The sequence below is a fragment of the Misgurnus anguillicaudatus genome, chromosome 1 (genome assembly GCF_027580225.2).
Source record: "Misgurnus anguillicaudatus chromosome 1, ASM2758022v2, whole genome shotgun sequence".
In the NCBI taxonomy this organism is placed as follows: domain Eukaryota; kingdom Metazoa; phylum Chordata; class Actinopteri; order Cypriniformes; family Cobitidae; genus Misgurnus; species Misgurnus anguillicaudatus.
The window spans coordinates 11485870-11507636 of record NC_073337.2 but is presented as its reverse complement, the minus strand read 5'-3'; the positions used below and the strand labels follow the sequence as shown (position 1 = coordinate 11507636).

The 21767-nt window shown below is 38.2% G+C and overlaps 1 long non-coding RNA gene across 1 annotated transcript; it reads left to right on the top strand.

The window, feature by feature from the left end:
* Positions 1-1164: 1164 nt before the first annotated feature.
* Positions 1165-5523, top strand: LOC129416896 (uncharacterized). Its single transcript, XR_012369069.1, has 4 exons — positions 1165-3837; positions 4143-4296; positions 4778-5205; positions 5303-5523. It is a non-coding gene; the product is annotated as an uncharacterized lncRNA (long non-coding RNA).
* Positions 5524-21767: the final 16244 nt, after the last annotated feature.

The window sequence follows — 21767 nt, the reverse complement described above, 5'->3', positions numbered from 1 at the left end:
TTTGCTGAGCCGCTTTGAACCAGATTTCTTTTTCTTTTTTTTCTCTCTCGCTATCATAGACTGCGTTTACATGCAGCCAATAACCCGTTCAAATCCGGAATATTAGCAATAACCCGGTCGCGCACGTCCATGTAAACACCGGCAAAAACCCGAATATGCTAATATTCCTGTTTTTAAAATCCCGAATATTACCCTGGGTTACCTCTTTTCTAGCCCGAAATTTTGGTCATGTAAACGCGCATCGGGATATTCCCATCAAAAGGAACATTGATTTGTGTTCTGCGCATGTTCTATTCGCAAGGAATCTTGGTCTTTTGAGTAGAGGAACTTCTTGTATACACTTTTAGAGCGAGGAGGAAACCAATTGCAAAAACCGCGCTTTGCACGTTAAATTAATATATTGCTATGCCCTTCTTGTTTTTCACATCATACATGTATAATAAAGTTCAAATAGATTGTCAATAGTTATGAGAGTAACTTGTTTTTTTTTTGTAAATTTGAATTCAAAATGTAATGCTATTCTATTCATATTTCGTTAAATACAGTGAATGTGTGAAAATGTGAAAGATGACAGAATAACTGCATAGCGTCGTCTGCATAGATGCAGTTTCTAAGATTAAAATTACTCTAATTTATTTAACTGATCCACACAAATACAAAGCGGCATAATATAACTGATTGCTTACCAGCATTAAAACCACTTAAAATAAAAACCTTAGGTTTTTTCTTTGTATGCAGCGTCCGCTCTGTGGATTAGGATGTTGCAATAACGCCGGTGGCTTTATTATTAATTGACTGAATACTTGACTCTTACCTGACATTTAGATATGAAAGTTTACCATCAACAGTACCTGCGCGAAACATTAAACATTGATGATCATCTGCCGACTCGACTGTTTCTGCACGTCCTCAGTCCGCTTAATTAACGGCTTTTCGTTCTATCCGCGTGAGCTAAACATTTTTGTTCTATACTTTTTTACTTGCATGTATTTCTACATATTTTTGGCCAAGTAACACTCAGGATATAATGTAAGTTATTATAGATAGCATAAAAGCTTGTTCTGAAAGGATGACAATTATAAAAACGATCTTTCCAGCTTAATTTAGCCAAAATAATGATTTATTCGTTTTCATACTTTATATATGTTAGCCTAATTTATGTACTAATATACACTCTAAAAAAAAAAGGTTCCTTGAGGTTCTATATAGAACCGTGGGGTTCTATACTTGGCCAATAGAACCTTTTACCAAAAAACGGGTTCCATATAGAACCCTTGGAAGGCAAAGAACCATTTTTATTAAAATGGTTCTATAATTCACGTTTTGTGACTGAAGTGTAATCTAAAGATTACACAATAATTGCAGACCTACACAACTCATTTACAAACCTACACAACTCATTCACAAACCTTTTTGTGTCAATAGGTTGTGGTCAAATAAAGAGAGAGTCAACAAATAGGCTACTAATATTTAGTGTACACTGTAAAAAATCCAACTAATGAAATGTTGGACGGGCAAAAATATATAAGTTAAACCAATTTTTTTGTTTGAGCTAGTTGAGAAGATCTGTGTTTAAAATATTAAATGAATGGTTATTTTCAAATCCAGTCAAAATTCAGAATGGCTAGTGTTGACTGAACTAATTAAGACAAATCAGGTAAGTATGTGGAGTTATGACAGCTATGTTTCCTGACAACAAAATGCTCATAATATTACTGTTATTTGGTCACAAAATGTAATTGTAAGAGTTGTTCAGGCGTGAATGTATGTGCTTAAAGTTTAAATATGCGGTCGGTTAATAAAGATAGCGTCTATTTAAAAATGTGCTCGGACACTTTCGGACGTAGATGAGCTCCATATGAGCTCCAGAAAATCACAGACACTTAAGCGCTCACACCCCGCCCAGCGCAGCCTCGCCTCGGCAAGCCCGACTGCTGGCTCTGATATCTCTGTGGCGTTTAAACATGTGATTTAATTCATTTTGATTTCTCATACTTAACAATGAAAGGGTTATGTTTTAAATCATATTTTAGGATTGCACTTAATTGATATTGCTGTTGAGTGATGTTTCATATCTTTTACATTTGTTATAACCGGACTGCATGCGAATTTGAACTTCAGATCTGAAGGAGCGAGTGGAGAAATAGTCCCAATATCATAACAATCTTAAATAAAACTTCTAAATATACCCGTGTGTGTACCCGTGTGCGCGCGCGCGCGTGCGCGCGACCCGTTTGTTCGCGCGTGTGTATGTACAGTATGTGCGTGAGTTTTTAATTTAAAATGTCTTAACTTAACTCGGAAGGATCTGAATCACAGGTCATTTCATCTGAGATCATTCCGCATGTAACAGCCGGAATCACTCACTGTTTCCCACAACGACACGAGTCATCAGCCGTTTCCTCAAGGTCACGTCAGGTAAGTGTTTGTAAATAAATGTTAATTTTAGACTATATTAATTGGCAAAGACGCAAATACTCGACGTTTTTGTAAACATATAAGTTATATAAAGGTGTGTTATGTTATGTGACCGACTTAAAGTGTGTGTTATGTTATGTGTCCGAGTTAAAGTGGAGCTATTTTAGTTAAGATAATACCGGACAGGGTTTAGGACTCCGTCTTAATTATAATTGGGACATTTTTACAAACAAACCTTATAAAATACAATACTAGTGTGCATTTTGAGACAAAACAATAGCACTCGTATGTTAACAGATGTCAGTATTTTAGTCAGTGATAAGTCCTGTCCGAGAAAACCGCCCAATAGTGTTTAATTCAATTACGTGTGATGTCTGAGGGAAACTTGGCAATTTTAGGGTATAACATCTTTCACCGTCAAGCTTTATTATATTAAACATGTTATTTATGTATGTTTGTGTGTTTATATTCCTCTGTTTATTAAACCAGAGCGGTGATGATGAGAGGCAAAGACCACCACCATACGCGAAGATGAGCCTCGAGGCGTGACAGTTATTTTTTCAAACTGAGGAGTTCGGACTCCGGACCGTCATTTCTGCTTGTTTGTACCTGTCCCTGAGGTAAGTAAACTTTCTACATTTTTGAAACGATATTACTGAAATATTTAGTATAATTAGTTAATATTTATTTTGTTAAAGTAGGTCTTGTGCTAAATAGTGATACCAGAAGCTACATTTATAATATTTACCTCAGTTAAAAAATACTGCTGGTACCGTTAAAGCACTGACGGGCTTCGTCAACCGTCAGTTATAAAAGCTCTGTTAAATACATTTTGTTCCTGGTTTTAATGAATTACGTTACAGTCCTGCTTTATTTCTTTGTCATTTTCAATTAAATTGCCAAGCACAATAAGACAGTTGTGTTGTAAGGAGACGAAATTCGAGACAGGGGTGTTATTTCAATGAAGCGCGTGGTCAAAGGAACCGGGTGGAAGGGAAATTATATGTAAATGTTTGTCGCAGTTTTACACATATTCCGTGAGTATTTTTCGCTTGTTCACGAGTGTTTTATCAGGGTTGGAGCTAAACCTTGAAGGAAAGTGGAAACTGCTGGCCACAGTTAAGAACTTTCTGCTGGTCTGTATTATAAATGCACGATTGCAGTGCAGCGTTTGTATCCGCAAGTCTAGATATGCATGTTTTCTGTGATGCACACAATTAATTAATGTGATGGTAGCTGTTAAGACACTTACATTTAACATTCAAATGTTTTAAAAACCAAACGTGTTCAGGTTTTTATGTGTATTTGGTTTGTGATGTGTAATTTATGCTTTTTTCCTCTCCCCCACAGATAACCATGGTTAATAAATGGTCAGACACGTCACTGGCTTTAAAATATAAACCCCATTGATGCAAAAAGGTAAGGTGCTTAAAAGGACCTTGTAAGACTTCGTCACTAATGTTCATTAAAGAGAAAATAAAAAGAAATCTGTGTTTTGTAGCTTTAATAATAAATCTTACTGTATGTATTTCATTTAGAATTTAGCATTAAAGACTGTAAAGTGTTTGAGGATTTAATTTAAATTCTGTATATTTCACACTATTTTTTTATTGAACATTGTGTTTTGAAAAATACATCACTAGTCAATTGCAACCTCAAGTTAATGTAGACTTTAAGGAACTTGTTTGTCTGAAAGTGGATATATAAAGATTTTGTGTTTTAAGATGCTGCATGGAATGACAATGTGGTTTGGAACAGACTTGGTGAAGAACATGGAAACATCTCTTAATAAAATGGCCCCAAACATCATCAGGAGTGCAAAAGAAGGAAGTTAAAAACATCTCTACGCCAATCTCATTGGAGAGGAAACCACAGAAGGTGCTTGTTCTTTGTCCAGTGTAAAGTAGCCTTATTTGCATAGTCAATGTAAAGGTTCTAGCACCTATAAATTGTATAAGTGAAAATATGAAAATAATGTTAGTATAAACTTTTTCCTTGTCATTGAAGAGTAAACTTGTTAATTAAGAGACGCTGGCTGAGAAAGAGTTAAAGTTTACCCACAAATTAAAATTGTCGTCACTTTCTTCAGCAGAACACAACAGAAGAAATTTTGAAAAAGTATGGTAATCGAACAACAATGGTGCCCATTGACCTGCATTGGTTTTGTGTCCATTAAATTGCTAGCAGAGTTGTTCGGTTACAGACATTCTTCAAAATCTTTTTTGTGTTAGTGTTCTGCTGAAAAAAGAAAGCTGTGAATGTTTGAAATAACGAGTGAGTGAATGAGTTTTCTTTTTTGAGTAAAATGTCCCTGTAATTGATATCTGTACCTAATGTACAATAATTTGTATCTTTGTAGGTCTGGTGAGGAATGCTGCACTTCTGTTATTGCAAGCATTATTTCAAGAAAATCCCAGCTTCCTTTACTGTGTAAATAGTGTAAGTATAGTCTTCTGTAATTTAGTTAGCATTTGAGGCACTTTATTTAAAGTAACATTCAATGCAAATATAAAACTATTACTCTGTTTACCCTTAAATAGCATACAGCTGTACATCAATTATTATGAGTCTTGTTGGTTCGTGAGTGTCGCTTGCCTAGTTGTCATACTTTATTTGTGTTATTATGGGATAATTTTAAGTCTATTTGATGGCTTCTGTTAATTGGTAAAAAGCACTTAAAAGGTGAAATGTTTGTTTTACAGGAACCCGCCCCTGTCGCAGATCACGCTCCTCCTAGTTCCACCTCGAGGAGGTCCCAAAGCACCCCAATGACCAGACAAACCAGAGGTAAGTAAAATATAGAAATAGAAACTTTATTTAAATTATTTAAAACTAAAGTGGGGAATGGGAAAGGACATCTAAAAATCTCGCTTCTCGTCCTCAGGGGGAGTATTACGGGGCCAGGGACGTTGGAGGGGTTTCCACGTGACTCCAGCTGGAACACCGCTACAGAGCGTATCTGGGTGGGTTGGGCACACACCGTCGCGGCGGCCCCTGATGGCATCCACAAGGGTCCAAGACCCTCCTAAGGTGAGTACGGACGACAAGGACACAGCACAACACTTCAATAAAGCTTTGTGTATTTCCGTTTCAAGAGGTTCTTACTTGACTTTTGAACAGTGTTTCTTCTCTCTCCACAGCAGAACTACGTATTTCAGCACCCGAAGGACTAACAACCCAGCCGGCATCTGCAGCGTATATCCAACGCGATCAAACTTCACTCTGACAAGTAACTTCCTATACACAACCACGCCGTCCTTTCGCCCGGACCAGCCCCGCACTCTTTCCGCCCGCTACCTAGCGGTCGCCGGATCAGCAGAGCCTGCGGACTCTTCGGAGGCTGGTCTTCGTTGTGCTGCCCAAGGCGGAAGTTGACTCGCCCGAAAATCGACCCTTTCAGTAACTTCTACCTTCTCTCTTTATATCCTCCTCCCAGGCGTGGCAAGCCTGGGAGGAGGATATAACAGCTGTGCCTTGTTTCAGCGAGTGCAGGGATTCCCGGGGAACCCGGAAGTGCCGGTGTCTGTACAAACCGGTCCGGGCGGAACCTCTTCACTCTCCTTTTGGTTCCGCCCCGCATAGTCACTCCGTGACAACTGTTTGCGTTTTTTTTTCTCCTCAATGTTCAATACCCTTTTGCCATTAAGCACACAGTGACTTTAATTTATAAAATATATGCTTAAGTTTTAATACCTGTACAAAACAAATGTACAATCAACTTGTGTAAATTGTCATTCTATTTAATAGATTGTTCATGAATTGTCTTTAAATGCATTGTGATTTCGGTAACACTTTACAATAAAGTTCATTAGTTAACATTAGTTAATGTATTAACTAACTTGAACAAACCATAAGCAATACATTTGTTACAGTATTTATTCATCTTTGTTAATGTTAGTTAATAAAAATTTAAGCTTTAATTGCTTGTTCATGTTAGTTCAGAGTGAATTAACTAATGTTAACAAGATTTTAATAAAGTAATTGTTGAAATTAACATTAACAAAGATTAATAAAGGCTGTATAAGTGCAGTTCATTATTAGTTCATGTTAACTAGTGTAGCTGACTAGTGTTGACTAATGAACCTTATTGTAAAGTGTTACCGTGATTTCTTTTCATCATTTCAGACACATGTAAAAGTTACTAAAAATTAATACTGCATATACTGTACAGTATCTATGCGTAAGGGAAATAACTTAAAACAAATTTTTAATGTATAGTGTAATTAAGAGTTTAGCTGTTTAATACAGAGATGCAATTTATTTATATATATTATTTATATATAAACGTATGTATGTTTATTAAAAAGTGAAAATGCTTAATGGAAATAATTAAATAACTAAATGGTTGAATGTAATGAGACATTTTAAATGTAAACTAAAGTTTTGCTGTCTAATACAGAATAAAGAGATGTGATTTTAAGTAATTTTTATAGATTTATATTTCTGTATAATACAATTAATAAATAGTAAACTTTTATAATTTTCTAGATCGGTTATAATTTCTTATCAATAATAAATTACTCATAATAATAAAGAACCTTTAATGGTTCTAAATAGAACCATCTAACTTTGATTCAAAGAACCATTTGGGGTTCTTTTTAATGAACCCATTAAAGTGGTTCTATATTGAACCATTTAGGGGTTCCATATATGAAGCGGGTGATAGAACCATTTCTGGTTCGATATAGAACCATTTTTTTTAAGAGTGTATTATTGAAAATGCCATAAATAAATATTCATTGCCTTCTGTAAGCTATTGCATTCGTTTTGTACATTTATAGGTGCATAAATACTGTCTAATTTAAATTTCTTTAAGACATGGTTGTGTTCTCTATTTACCGATGCTCTGTAAATTTGCACTTCTTGTTAGAAAATTGTTCTTCAATTAATTTTTTTTTTCAAAAATATATTTAGCTGAAGGCTAGTATATAGCTTGTTAATCTTTTTATCAAAAAAAGGAAAGACATGTAACTTAGCCTAGCCTGCTTCTACATCGGTGCAGCTTGTTCTGGATTTAAATAATACTTTTATTTTAGTAAATGAAGGCAGTAAAGCCGCAAAGCGCACTAGTGAGCCACGCAAAATCACCGCATTTACCTTTCAATCACAGTTTACATCGGGATATTGCCAATTCCATGTATACAGGGGTAACTCTCTCTGCTCACGCATGTAAACGGGTTATTCCGAATGTTTCAGAAACCCGAAACCCGACCTTAACTCGACCATAACCCGAATATTGACAGCATGTAAACGTAGTCATAGAGACAGAGCGCAGTTATGCAAATTTGAAAACCACGCCCACCGGGGGGGAAAGCGATCCAACCGTCTCCATTGACTTTGTATTGCGAGAAGCCGCCTCCTTGTCATTTCTGGCTTATAACAAAAAACTGAATAATGCCTAAAAGCTGCTGTGTGACAATATCTACAGCTAACAAGCCAAAGAACCCACAAATAAGATTTTATAAGCTGTCGAGCCGTAAAACCCAGCTTTTAAGGAGAATAAAGTGGATCGCCGACTACGTTTCCCCCTATTGGACGCAGTTCTACTAATAGAAGTACTATGAAAAGTTGCCTGTATCCATTTTTGTGTCTTTAAACGCTCGTTTTTGGGGTCGACAGCTTATAAAAACTTATTTACAGATTAAACTTAAAAACAGATTAATACCTAAAAGCTGCTGTGTGACAAGGTGTACATCTAACAACCCAAAAAAAAAACAAATACGTTTTTATAAGCTTTCAAATTTAAAAAAACGAGCGTTTAAAGACACAGAAATGGAAACAGGCAACTTTTCATAGTACTCCTATTACTAAAACTGTCCAATAGGGGGAAACGTAGTCGGCGATCCACTTTATTCTCCTTAAAAGCTGGGTTTTACGGCTCGACAGCTTATAAAAACTTATTTCTGGGTTCTTTGGCTTGTTAGCTGTACATATTGTCACACAGCAGCTTTTAGGCAGTATTCAGTTTTTTGTTATAAGCCAGAAATGACAAGGAGGCGGCTTCTCGCAATACAAAGTCAATGGAGACAGTTGGATTGCTTTCCCCCCGGTGGGCGTGGTTTTCAGGTTATGACGCGCTGCGCTCTGTCTCTATAGTAACGCTATGAACCAGATGACATCATATTAGAATGCGTGATGTCACAGAGAACTATGCTCTCATAAAGCGCAGTTTGCAGTGTGTTTGGTCATTCTAGGTGAGGCTCAGAACAGTAAAGGTTGACAACTCTCAGGGAGACGCTGCAAGGGAGGTAGGAAAGAAAACCTTATCAATCATTACAACGTGCTAGACATCAACTGCTTTGGCTAATATAACAATTAGTCAAAATGTTTTTGTAAATTGACCCCAAAAGGCCAACAATTTAGAAACACTAACAAGTGATTGGAAATATTGAGTACTGTACTATATTCTCAAACTGTTATGCTGAAACTTAACTTGAATATTCACAAAAAATCAGAAAGGTATGAAAGGAAACCTTACAAAGCATTAAAAATGTGTGTTGTTACACACTGCTTAGGCTAAAATCATAATTCATTAAATAATATTTTCAGTGTTTATGTAAATTGATCCAAAAAGTAGATTTAAAAGCCAACCATTTTTTCAAAATGCTAACCAAAAATACTGAATAATGCAGTATATACTGTATATAATACTTTTTTAGATGTCTAAACATGTCATATGATTGTACTTCACTTGCATATTCCTAAAATTCGAGGTAAATTGATTAGAAATAATGAATATACACTGTAGTAATATTTGTGTGTGTGCGTCCGTGTATGTCATGTTGAGACATTTTTATAACATGTTGGGACATGTTGATATATTGATACTGTGGAGGCTGGTGCTTAATTGTTTGTTTGGGGGGGGGCTCAACAAAGTCTTAAGTTTTACACTCAGAACTGAACACATACTGTACAGCAGTGTTTCTCAACCGGAGGTATGCGGACCCCTAGTGGTCCATTGCGTAAATGCACGGGGTTCGTAAAACAATTTAAACATAGTACATTTCAAGTGGTTGTTGTTAAAAGATTAATATCACATTGGACATTAATAGATGTTTTATTTTACATGATGCAGTAGAATGTTGTTCTGGAATTGACAATGTTGTTGTGATTGATTGTGTAATGTGTTGTGCCATTTCAATGCAATAAAATTAAATGGCATTAATGTAAAATATTTTTATGAATTTCTTTTATTAATTATTATTTTGCAATTGTTTCTGTTTATGGTAAGTACTTTTATATTCTCATTATGTAGTGCTTTATTTTACGGTGCCCATGATACAGAGAACTTACCTAATTCTGTTGTGTTACTTTTGACCCACCTGTGTGTTACTTTCGTCCCAGCTGCAAGGGTCGAAGTAACAATGTGCTACTTATGTTCAAAGTGAAATTATACTTAAGTCGTTTTACATTTGTTCAAAATTCCACCTGGTATAGACCACACTTGTGAGTTATTGACCAAAGCAAAAATATATATCTCTCTAAAACATTATCTTTTAAAATTAGGTTTCTGATAAATGGTACTTTCGCCCCTGCTCCCCCCTATGTGTTATTGACTTGATACAATGTACCTACAGTACTGTGCAAAAGTCAGAGCAAAAGCTATCATTAGATTTGTTGTTTTTGCAAACGTCTAGTGATCATATAAAATTATTTCTCAGTCTCTTTATTAGAATACAACCAGAATATACAGGAAATTTGTTTGTAGTATTAAAAACAGTATAAAACAGTATAGCTGCTGAAGTGTCAAGTATTTATGGTAAACTCCCCTTTCACTTGAGCAACAGCAGGCAGCTGCAGGATCTCTTAAACCTAAATGATATGAAATCCTTATTTCTAATTTTAATCAAATTACTTCAAGACTTCAAGACAGTCTCTTCAAAAAAGCTCAAGATGTTGACTGATTGTAGTTTACATGCTTTATTTTTTGGCCCTAAGATTGGTGCTGTGGGTAAGCTAATAAAACTCATCTTTATGTTTAAGGAAAAAATATATAAAATGATAAATAACTATTTGTTAATACACAAAACAAACAATACATTTATCACTTATTTGACATAATATCAATGCATTTATAAAATAAATTACTGACAGTTGCAGAAATGTGTTTATTTCTGAAGGGTTCTGAAAAACCAGTGTACCAATAAATGGGTCTAATTCAACACTGACAAAAGTGATTTGTTAGTTCACTAAGATTTTATTTGCATACCAATCACTGAATTGGTTAAATAATGAGCAGGATTGGATTAACAGAAACCTGGCTTAAAACAGACGATTACATTAGTTTAAATAAATCCACCCCACAAGACCCTTATTATTATAAGCACAAAACTAGCTTGAAGGGTAGAGGGCGTGGTGTAGCTACCATTTATAATAAAATATCATATATGTGAACTAAAATTTAATTAATTTTAAGTAATGTTGCTAAATATGGAATTAACAGATCATAACAACAAACAGCTTTCTTTCGCCCTAGCTACTATCTAGAGACCATCGGGCCGCCACACAAACTTTCTTTAAGGGCGTGTTGCAGGGTTAATTTTTCAACTAATTTGTGCAATTTGCTTGTTGGTAATAAACATTTAAACTGTTATCCATTGTATTTTATGTTGTTGGGTACCACAAAATGGAATATAATACGAAAAAGTACAGCGGTTTGCAACGATTCTCCTTTTACCCACAACGCATTGCATGATGTCACGTTGGGGAGAGAATTTACCAAAGCCTGCCTTGAGAGCATTGAGAGTGACTAGAGAGATGAGTAGACCATGCATATTATAGATAAATACATAGATACACTCTTAAGACGAATGTGTTAAAATAACACATCTTGTGTCTAGTTAAAGACATGACGTCATCGCTGAATTAATACCAAAAACATAAAAAAAATGGTTTTTGAGACATTTTAAAAATGAAATACATATCTTGAGTGATTTATGTACCCATTAAGCGACAGTGGTGGTTAACCTGCAACACGCCCTTTAAAGAAATTGTAGATTTTCTGTCTAAGCTAGTAATCACTGCAGATAAAGCTCTTATTGTTGGTGACTTTAAAGAGCGCCTATTTTGTTGCTAAAAAACAACATTATTTTGTTTATTTGGTATAATACAATTTGTTTGTGTGGTTTATGGTTAAAACACATTATTTTCCACACACCGTACATGTTTGTAGCTCCTAATATCCTGCCTTCCTTTAAACACTCTTATTTGTTAGTTCACCAATCTGAAAAGCGTTGTGTCCCCAATTGGTCAGTGTGATTGGCCTAAATACCTCTGACGTCATCCTTACCATGTTTTAAAGATTAGCTTCCAATCTAATACTGACAGTTAATATCAGCTTTACTACCTTATCAATACGAGCCGAATTTGATCCAAAAAATGCAAATGACCAAGTTGATCGATCAACTTTGCCAGCGTGGCTTAAACAGAACGTAACAGATTGGTAAGGTTAGGATTACTAAAACATTAAAAGCATGTCTGCATTTGGGATCATAGAAATAACAAACAACAAGTACTACTCTGCACTGCAGAAAACTCGTGTTTGACTCATGGTTTACTCAGTAGTTAATTCTTTAAATATGAAAACATAGACTACTTACAGGCTGTATTTCAGATGATTATCATGGGGGATCCGACAAGCAAAGACTCCCCAGCGTGGCTCCTCGACCTGCAAGGACCCAGTGATGGCGCCGAAGACGTCACCGCCAGCCGTGAGTAGTTCCACTTTTAAGTCGCCGGCGCAAGAGGGATGGGCATAAATCCATGACAATGTAGCCCGTTTGTAAATACCCTTGAACTGCTCCGGCAGTCAAGGGCAAAAATCATCCTTTCGAAATGTGCCCGCTTTACACTGACCGCTGTTGTGCCCATAAGGCCCTCGGGGTTGCTCCCGGGTGCTGCCATCATGTTTGCTTGTTTCCTAGCTCTTGATGCACCGCCCTGGGCGGGACTAGCCGCGGTGGAGGGCGGTCGCGGGCCGCAGTTCAGCCCAGGGTCTCATCCTAGAGTTAGAAGCAGGGCCTGCACTGTGGGGTGGGTCGGTCCGGACGAACAGGAATGGCCCTGCTTTTGAAACGCAGAAGCGCGTAATGGCAAGCACCTTGTTTTACAGCACCGGCGCTTTCACTAATACTGTGGTGAAGCGGCATGGTTTTTATTAGAGATTGTTATTCTAAGAGGCACCCGAAAATAATAGCCACTAGGCGTCACTTTTTCTTATAAAAATGAAAGGCTGACATATTTGATGATAGGGTGGGTGGTTGGTTGGGCCATACATGTCTTTGAAATGTTGCCAATCTCTGGACATACCACTGCGTCGTGGTGTCGATGCATCGACACCATGACGCAGCGCCTCGTTTCTTTCACAGGGAGCCGGGTTGCGCGGCTGAGACGCTGCGCGGCGGAGGATCCGACAAGCAAAGACTCCCCAGCGTGGCTCCTCGACCTGCAAGGACCCAGTGATGGCGCCAAAGACGTCACCGCCAGCCGTGAGTAGTTCCACTTTTAAGTCGCCGGCGCACGAGGGATGGGCATAAATCCATGGCAATGTAGCCCGTTTGTAAATACCCTTGAACTGCTCCGGCAGTCAAGGGCAAAGGTCAGCCTTTCGAAATGTGCCCGCTTTACACTGACCCGCCGTTGTGCCCAGAAGGCCCTCGGGTTTAGGTCGCTCCCGGGTGCTGCCATTATGTTCGCTTGTTACCCAGCTCGGGATGCAATGCCCTGGGCAGAGCTTTCGGCGGTGGAGGGCGGTCGCGGGCCGCAGTTCAGCCCAGGGTCTCATCCTAGAGTTAGAAGCAGGGCTTGCACTGTGGGGTGGGTCGGTCCGGACGAACAGGAATGGCCCTGCTTTTGAAACGCAGAAGCGCGTAATGGCAAGCACCTTGTTTTACAGCACCGGCGCTTTCACTAATACTGTGGTGAAGCGGCATGGTTTTTATTAGAGATTGTTATTCTAAGAGGCACCAGAAGGTAATAGCCACTAGAGCTCACTCTTTCTTTTAAAGATGAAAGGCTGACACGTATGGTGATAGGCTGGGTGGTTGGGCCATACATGTCTTTGGAATGTTGCCCATCTCTGGACATACCACTGCGTCGTGGTGTCGATGCATCGACACCATGACGCAGCGCCTCGTTTCTTTCACAGGGAGCCGGGTTGCGCGGCTGAGACGCTGCGCGGAGGAGGATCCGACAAGCAAAGACTCCCCAGCGTGGCTCCTCGACCTGCAAGGACCCAGTGATGGCGCCGAAGACGTCACTGCCAGCCGTGAGTAGTTCCACTTTTAAGTCGCCGGCGCACGAGGGATGGGCATAAATCCATGACAATGTAGCCCGTTTGTAAATACCCTTGAACTGCTCCGGCAGTCAAGGGCAAAGGTCAGCCTTTCGAAATGTGCCCACTTTACACTGACCGCCGTTGTGCCCATAATGCCCTCGGGTTTAGGTCGCTCCCGGGTGCTGTCATTATGTTCGCTTGTTTCCCAGTTTGGGATGCAGCGCCCTGGGCGGAGCTAGCGGCAGTGGAGGGCGGTCGCGGGCCGCAGTTCAGCCCAGGGTCTCATCTTAGAGTCAGAAGCAGGGCCTGCACTGTGGAATGGGTCGGTCAGGACGAACAGGAATGGTACCCGTTTTGAAACGCAGAAGCACGTAATGGCAAGCACCTTGTTTTACAAGTTTTAAAGTTCACATCACACACAGTTTCTTTGATTTATTGATGTGCCGCATGTGAACTTGCACCATAGTATTACATTTTTTAAAACACTACTCGGAATTAATTACAAGTGTATGCAAATGTTTCCAGTAACGGTTGTGAGGGACTCCTGCTGCTCCGGTAGAAACTGTATTCTTGTCCCCGGGCGGGAATTCTTGTAGTTTAAGTAAGGGATAATGTAGAGGCAGCCGGTAGTTATTGGGAAATAAGCCCCGACAGTGTGATCAGGACCCGACGCGAAGCAGAGGGTCTTGTATCACACTGAAGGGGTTTATTTCACGACAGGCTGCCTCTACATTGTCCCGCTTATTACACGGCTACTTGCCACATAAGAAAAAAAACTGGACATGAATATGAATTTGAAACATTTTATTGGCATATTTGTTTTAAATTAACATTTTTATCCTTCCGCGAAACTTTGCACAGATGCATAAAATGATCGTAATACCTTATTAAGATCCTCTGCTTCATACTTGTCTCCATTTTTTCTCTTTTAGCCAGTCTTTGAGAAGTTTTAATGCCCATTCTGTATTTTTTGTGTGTTGGCTTCCTAGCTGTCATGCTCTATTTTGTCAAGTTCAGTCTCAGTAAGCTGTCTGTGTCTTGTCGTGGTTGTCGAGTGTTTGTCACAAGATGGCGCCAAACAGACAGTAATCTTTATTGATCTTTATTGGCGCGGAGCGATTTTACTCGTGCAAGTAGTCCGGCTATCCGTTATTATTTTGGAGCGGTTATTATTTGAAAAGAACGAACCTGCAAATGTCTCAACTGACCAATCAGAATCAAGCATTCCAGAGAGCCGTGTAATAAATCTTTATAATCTTTATACTTGTAATTTTAAAACTCTGCCTATTTTCAGCAAACATTATATGAAATAAGATGATATATTATGTAAAGAAATTTGCAATTAATAACATCAGAAGACTACTTTGTCATGCGTAATGTGTTGTAGCAGTGAGCAGGTCATAATGATGTCCCTTATATGAAACACCTGATTCCAGTCATCAGACTCCTTCCACAATGTTTGATCATTTCTTTAATTAACACACTTTCTGAGACTACGTTTACACGTGGGCGGTTATTTTCATAAACGGACATTTCAACCTCTCCGGTTTCAAAAATAACTGTGGGCACGTCAGTTTTCAGAAAAGTGTTCATTGACACGTACCCGTGTATATATGCCATCATTAAGAGCATGCCAAACCTCTAGCTTAAAAAGTGTTATAATGATCAAATCATATCTGATCAACCAAAAGTTATTCTTTCAAGATTTTAAATGTATAAAGATGTATTTCAAGCATGAAATTATTTTGCCCACATAGGTACCATGAGGGTCCCACATTTTCACCCCACATGGGTACTATAGTGGAGTGGATAGAAGACGTTAGCAGATTGCCAAAGTGGCCAGATACATATATACATATATTATATTTGTGCAACCAAACGCAACAACCAAACATTTTGATGCTGGGAAACCGTTTTGATAAAATTTCTGAGTTGATAACACATTAGAACCACTGGGGAACGTCACCACTTCCATTGCCAGAATGCGCGCGCAGGCTATTTGATCACGTGGGCTGTAAAAGGATCTATATGTGACCCGCATAACCCACATGGGACCCACATATTGTGCCAATGTTAAGCCCATGCCCACATGGAACCCATGCTGACTAGATAGGACCCACGTGGGGCACATATATCAATGTTGGCTGGGGTATAAGCAAAACTCTTTTCTGGGTTAATTTAACCAACTAAACACCTGTGGCTTACCTAAGGAGTACAAGTGTGCCAAAGTCAGATTGGAGATGATGCTACTGGATTCGAGTGATCCATTTGTAGCCCAAGCTGGAATATGAAGGTACGCCCAGTGGAAGTAGGTTGCAGAGGGTTAGTAGCCACCTCAACATCCAGGCTACTCGAGGGAGATGGGAGTGCGAGGAAAGGCCCACCAGCAGGCAGTCAAAGACCTCTCCGCGGCTGCGGAAAAGGGAAGCCAGTGGCTGTGGGTGAAGAGAAAAGACTCCGCCTGGGTCTTCAAGTGAGTTGATGGCACCTAGGGAGTGAACCTTGGACGCTGGTATTCACTGCTATAGAGGGTATGCATTGACGTCACTTTTCCACGTGACCACGCCAGAACTCGCCCAGTTGAGTGGCAAATGATTTAACAAAATGGCTAGTTTTCATAGTGGCTGCTGCGAAAAACACCAGTAAAACTGACTATTATCAGCTTCAATTGAATTTAGTTGAACTTGATAGCAAAGGCGAACAATTCTTAGTTACATTTGTTACATTTTTCAAGCATCTGTGCTTTATTAGGGTGTTTGTATTGGGAAAAAATTTACTTCACTACATTCTAAAGCATAGAATCATACTGTGTAGGGGAGACCGGGGCTGGTTGTCTCACGGGTTGGTTGTCACACTGCTTATTCCAGACACACTACATGGCGCTGTGGTACAATTTTGATATCAATTTGTTAGTCTTTAATAGCTTACTCATTTGCACTTGAAATTTTGCCGAGCAGACACAAAACATTGAGGTTAGGAGACAATTTTTTATTTTTATGGGTCAGAGTAAATTTTCATGTTGGTGTTGTTTTTGTGTTGAGATCTTGTAGGATATTAGTCATTCAAAAACAAAACACTCATTAAAAAGCCAAAAGTAGTCGCTTTATTTTGAGTCATCTTTTAGCGATCAAGTTAAAGCCGTCTGGCAGCTAGCTTAGCATGTTCGTCAAGAAGTCAGTTGGGGATGGTTGTCTCATAGCTTGCGGGGTTGGTTGTCACATAAGAATATTGGACATGTAGACCTTTTAAGACTGTTTGTTTGTTTTTGTTTGCTGTTAAAATAAAATAAATAAAGCATTAAATAAAGAGGTTTTAACAATAAAAATTATTTCTTTTTATTTCTCAACACAGTAGACAGTGGGCTTTATGCCCAGCTGCACTACTTCCCAAACTTCGGCTAGCTTCTTGTTTCCTGTCTGCCATTGTTGGACGGGCTGATTAATCCAGGTGTGCCTGACCTCAGTAGTCACAACAACAATAATCAGAAACACCTGGATAAATCAGTTTGTCCAATAATGGCAGACAGGAAACAATGAGCTGGCTGAAGTTCATAGTGCAGCTGGGCATAAAGCCTTTTCAAGTAACTGATCACCCACTTTAATCCCATTGTTTAAACATAAGGGGCATCAATAACAACTATCATAGGGGTGGATTCATATCAAAACTTATTTGCAGTTTCTAGCTTAAAAAACTAAAAAATTACACATTATCTTTTCAGATCCCAATTTATCATTGAAATCCTATTGAATCACTATAGGGACAACCAACCCCGTGATGGGGTTGGTTGTCACATTGTGTCAGAGTGTCTTTGATGGTTAATTACTTCCTGTTACAATACATTCGAAAAGTAAAAAGTATACACATTTAAAGCCTAGACTCCAAAGTTTCATTTCATGTAGGAATTGCTGCTGAAAGATTTTTTTGAAGATGAGCAATTCATGCATGAGTAAAAATTGTGACAACCAACCCCGGTCTCCCCTATTCTTTAATATTGCATTTTCAAATTGATTTAATACCTAATTACGTTAAAATTGTGTACTTTTACTTGAGTAAAAGTATGTTAATGTACTTAAATATTAAGTGTAAAACCAAAACTTGTATTTATGAAATGTAATAGAGTACAAAAAAAAAATGATTATATGCTTTGGAATGTATTTTTTCCAAAGAAAAACACAGATAAAATACAAATACTTGAAAAAATACTTTTAAGTAGAAAGTAAAACCTTTGCTTGATAATGACCCTAGCAACTTGTCAACCCACCTGTGGTCTGTGGACGTTGGGATGAACGATCAATTTATTTCTCCTTTTAGTGTTTTTAAACGATAGCTCAGAATTTTGTTAAATCTGTTAATACAGTCTATCACACAACAACTTTTTACCATTGAGACGCGTTTTCGCTGATTTCACACTGTACTCAAATTCTGCCGCTCTGCCTTTTGCCACTCAGTGGGCGTAAACTTGCCGTGTGTCTCAATCAGCTCCCTTGTTCAGTAGTCAGGGCACTGATCAGGGAGTCGGCCATTTTAAGGGCTGTCTCAATCGCAAAATCCGTTCAGTGCACTGGAACGTTCGTTCCCTAAAAATTCCCACAATGCAACGCAAAAACCAGTGAGCATCGATGATCCCTATGTTCCCTAACCGGAAATCACGTGACCTTTTCTGAAGCTCGCCAACCGAACATCACGTGACCCAACTCAATAAACTTTATGAAATGTTACAGAACTTTTATAAAGACAAACGTTTGTTTTAGTTGTAAATATAAACAAACAAGGGACCACAATCTACTCAATATTTAAAAGAATAATATTTATTTAAAATTGTAAATATATTTATTACATTTAAAATGTAATTATATGCCTCCAATTTTATGCACAGATATGTAAGAGAATAATGACAGCATTTTTCACAATGTACTGTTTTTAAAATTAAGTCAGAAAGATGTTGGTTTTGCCGGTTGTTGATGAGTAACTGCTGTGAGTGATTACAACGCGCTTAAGCAGCCGTGACAGAAAAATAAGTGAATATCGTCCCAATGTGAAGTGAGCTAGGGTCCTTATAGTGCCCGAACCTGTGTACACGATATACTGATTCACGACCTCGGGAGCTAGGGAACGAATTGAGACACACGGTTGGTCATTATCGCCGAAAGTGACGTCACGTGCATACCCTCTATTCGAAGGCTCCTTCACATACCAGCCTCCAAATGTGGCCTTTCATTCCCTTGAACCCAAGGATCCATCTATGTATTCCTCATAGCCTCAATGCAAACCTGTGAAGTCTGGGTATTATGAAATAAACATTCAAAACTGTAGTAAAATAAAAGTATATATATTTCAAATTAAAGGTCCTTGGGACTATTTTACTATTATAAATGATGTTTTAGTGATGTGAATTAATATTATTGCTGCAAATTGTGCGTGTTGCGTATTGTCCATAGAAGGTTGGCATCTTGGGTTTGTATATTAAATTATTATTGATAAATTTTTTACTAAATTATTATTTAAGAATTATTTTTATATAAGTTCTTTACTAAAGTAACCATTTGCCAATTGATAATAGTGTGGGTTATAGCTATTTCTGTGTTAAATTGTTGGAAAATACAATCATATTTTAGAAATGAAATTAATTGAGTTTAAATGCCTGAGCTTATAGTCTCTTTTATAATTTTATCCCATTCCATTATACTTTTCTCCTGATAAAGGTGCCAAAAAGTTCTTAAAAAAATAATGAATAGTGGTCTCTGTAAAATAACTGCAGATGACAGCAGATTTGATTCAGTTACGTTTGTTCCACAAAAGCCGTTTGTTTATGTTGTTACTGCTGAAACCATTCAATTAAGTACGTAGATAAATAACGTTATCACAACCATTTCATAACGTAAAAATCTTTTTTGTGTGTTTGTTGGGTAGGTACCAGTTTAATTTTGACCAATTAACAGCTAATGATCATGAACATCAGATGAATCATGAATGAAAACAATCTTTCAATGTTTTTATCATCAGACAGATGAATCACTTCAGATCTGATGTCTTCATAAATGCTCACTGATGATAATGACTTTCTAACATCCCATAATCCCAGTGCTTATATCTGCAGACATTCATCAGTCAGTCTCTGAATCCAGATTCAGTTCTTTTCTTCACATCTGATTCTGTCCTTCAGTTAGAAATCAGAGGAAGAATTTAAAGATGATTTCAGTATCTCACGGCACGACCGCCAGTCTTTTGCTTTGACGGCTGATCCAGGAACAGGTGTTTCAGTGCTGACCTCAGCAGGTACCTACAGCTGTGATTCATAATACTTTAACAAATTTTTCATACGGTAAACCTGCACAGAAAACATCTGCCCAGCTGACTGATCACAGGTCAATGTTCCTCTTAGCAGTCTCAAGGACCAAAATCAGGGCTGAGAAAGAGACAGACATAGAGAGAGATTGCTGTCAAAATCTATCAAGATGCTGCACCTCATCCCAGCTGGCATCTCTTTAGTTCAATTCAGTTGTCACTGTCTGAAGGTTTGTTTTTTGTTCACAAACACTCAGAAGAGGAGTGACACCGTATTTAACTGCAGTGTGAACGTAATCGATATCTTCTATTACCATGTTGTGAAATGAAAGAAGGACACTCAGAACAACTGCCCTGTGTGTCTCAGTCCACGTTGAAGCACTTCACATTCTTGAGCTGATCTGGTGTCAGTGTTCTGTGCTCTGATACTAAATAAATGCACTGAAATGACCTCAAACAAACATGAACATCATCATCATCACACATCTGAAGGAACAACAGCTTGATAAATCTTTAGAAACCAACCACTATGCAAACTGAGATTCTGATTTGCCCAGATTCACATCAAGAGATTCTCTCAACATGAGTGCTGTGAATCATAATAAACTCCATCACCACAGACACTTTCACCAAACCAAGCATTTTACTCTCTTTATTCAAATAAAATATCTGAGCATTCAAGGTGAATAAATTTATGTTCTTCATGATCTTAAAAACGGTTAACGCTTAAATGCGTGCCATTGTTTTTGTAAACAAAATGTATTATAACATTACATTACAGGAACAAAGATGTTTTATTACGTGTGTCCAGTATACATGTAAACTCATTTAAAGCAGCTAAAATAGAATTATTGTGATGTAGGAGTGTAACGATAAATCGCAACACGCGCACTAACAATACCTGTGTGATATCGATTCTGAAAGGCAGAGGTGATATCATGCACAGCTCTTTTATGTATCATGGCTCTTTGATCAATAGGAAGTCCTTATCAATCTGAAATCACTATTAGTTTGAGTAATTTATAACATGCATTTGAAAAAGCAACACTCGTCATACATTATCATTATACATATTCTTTATTATCATGAAAATACCTGAAAAGGTTTGAAGAACAGCAATATAAATATGCCTGTATGCCCGAGAGCATCCTCTGGCTTTTGTATGTAGCGGCATTTCACCATAATTCATTAAGAATAGCAAGGAAATCACACAATTTATCGTTACACCCCAGCTGTGATGTCATATTGTCGTGGTCATTGCAGTATCTAGAAATCACCGGATGCCTTTAAAAAGATCAACAGCGAAATGTGTCAAAGTTTAGATGGTTTAAGTGTTGTGTTGTGATGCCCGCACACCGGGAGTGAGTCGTGAACAGTTTTAAAGGGATAGTTTGGTCAAAAATGATATTAAACGCATGATTTACTCACCGCGAAGCCGTTCGTGATGCATATGTCCATCATTTTTCAGACAAACACATTCTCAGCCACTCCAGAAAATGTCCTCTATCCTTCAGCTGCCAAACAGTAAAGTTACGGGGTCCACGTCCTTCAAGTCCAAAAAATGTGCATATATCCTTCCCCAAAGAAATCCAAACGCTCCAGGATGATAAACAAAGGTCTTCTGAGGGCAATCCGCACGGTGTTGTTGTTGTAGAAATATCCCCATTTAAAACTCTATAAACCAAAACAACCAGCTTCCGATAATGCCGCCATCCTAGACTCCTCTGTATTCAGGAGAGAGTATTAGCGTAGTGTACGCACTTGTCTTAGTGACGTATGACAAATTCGG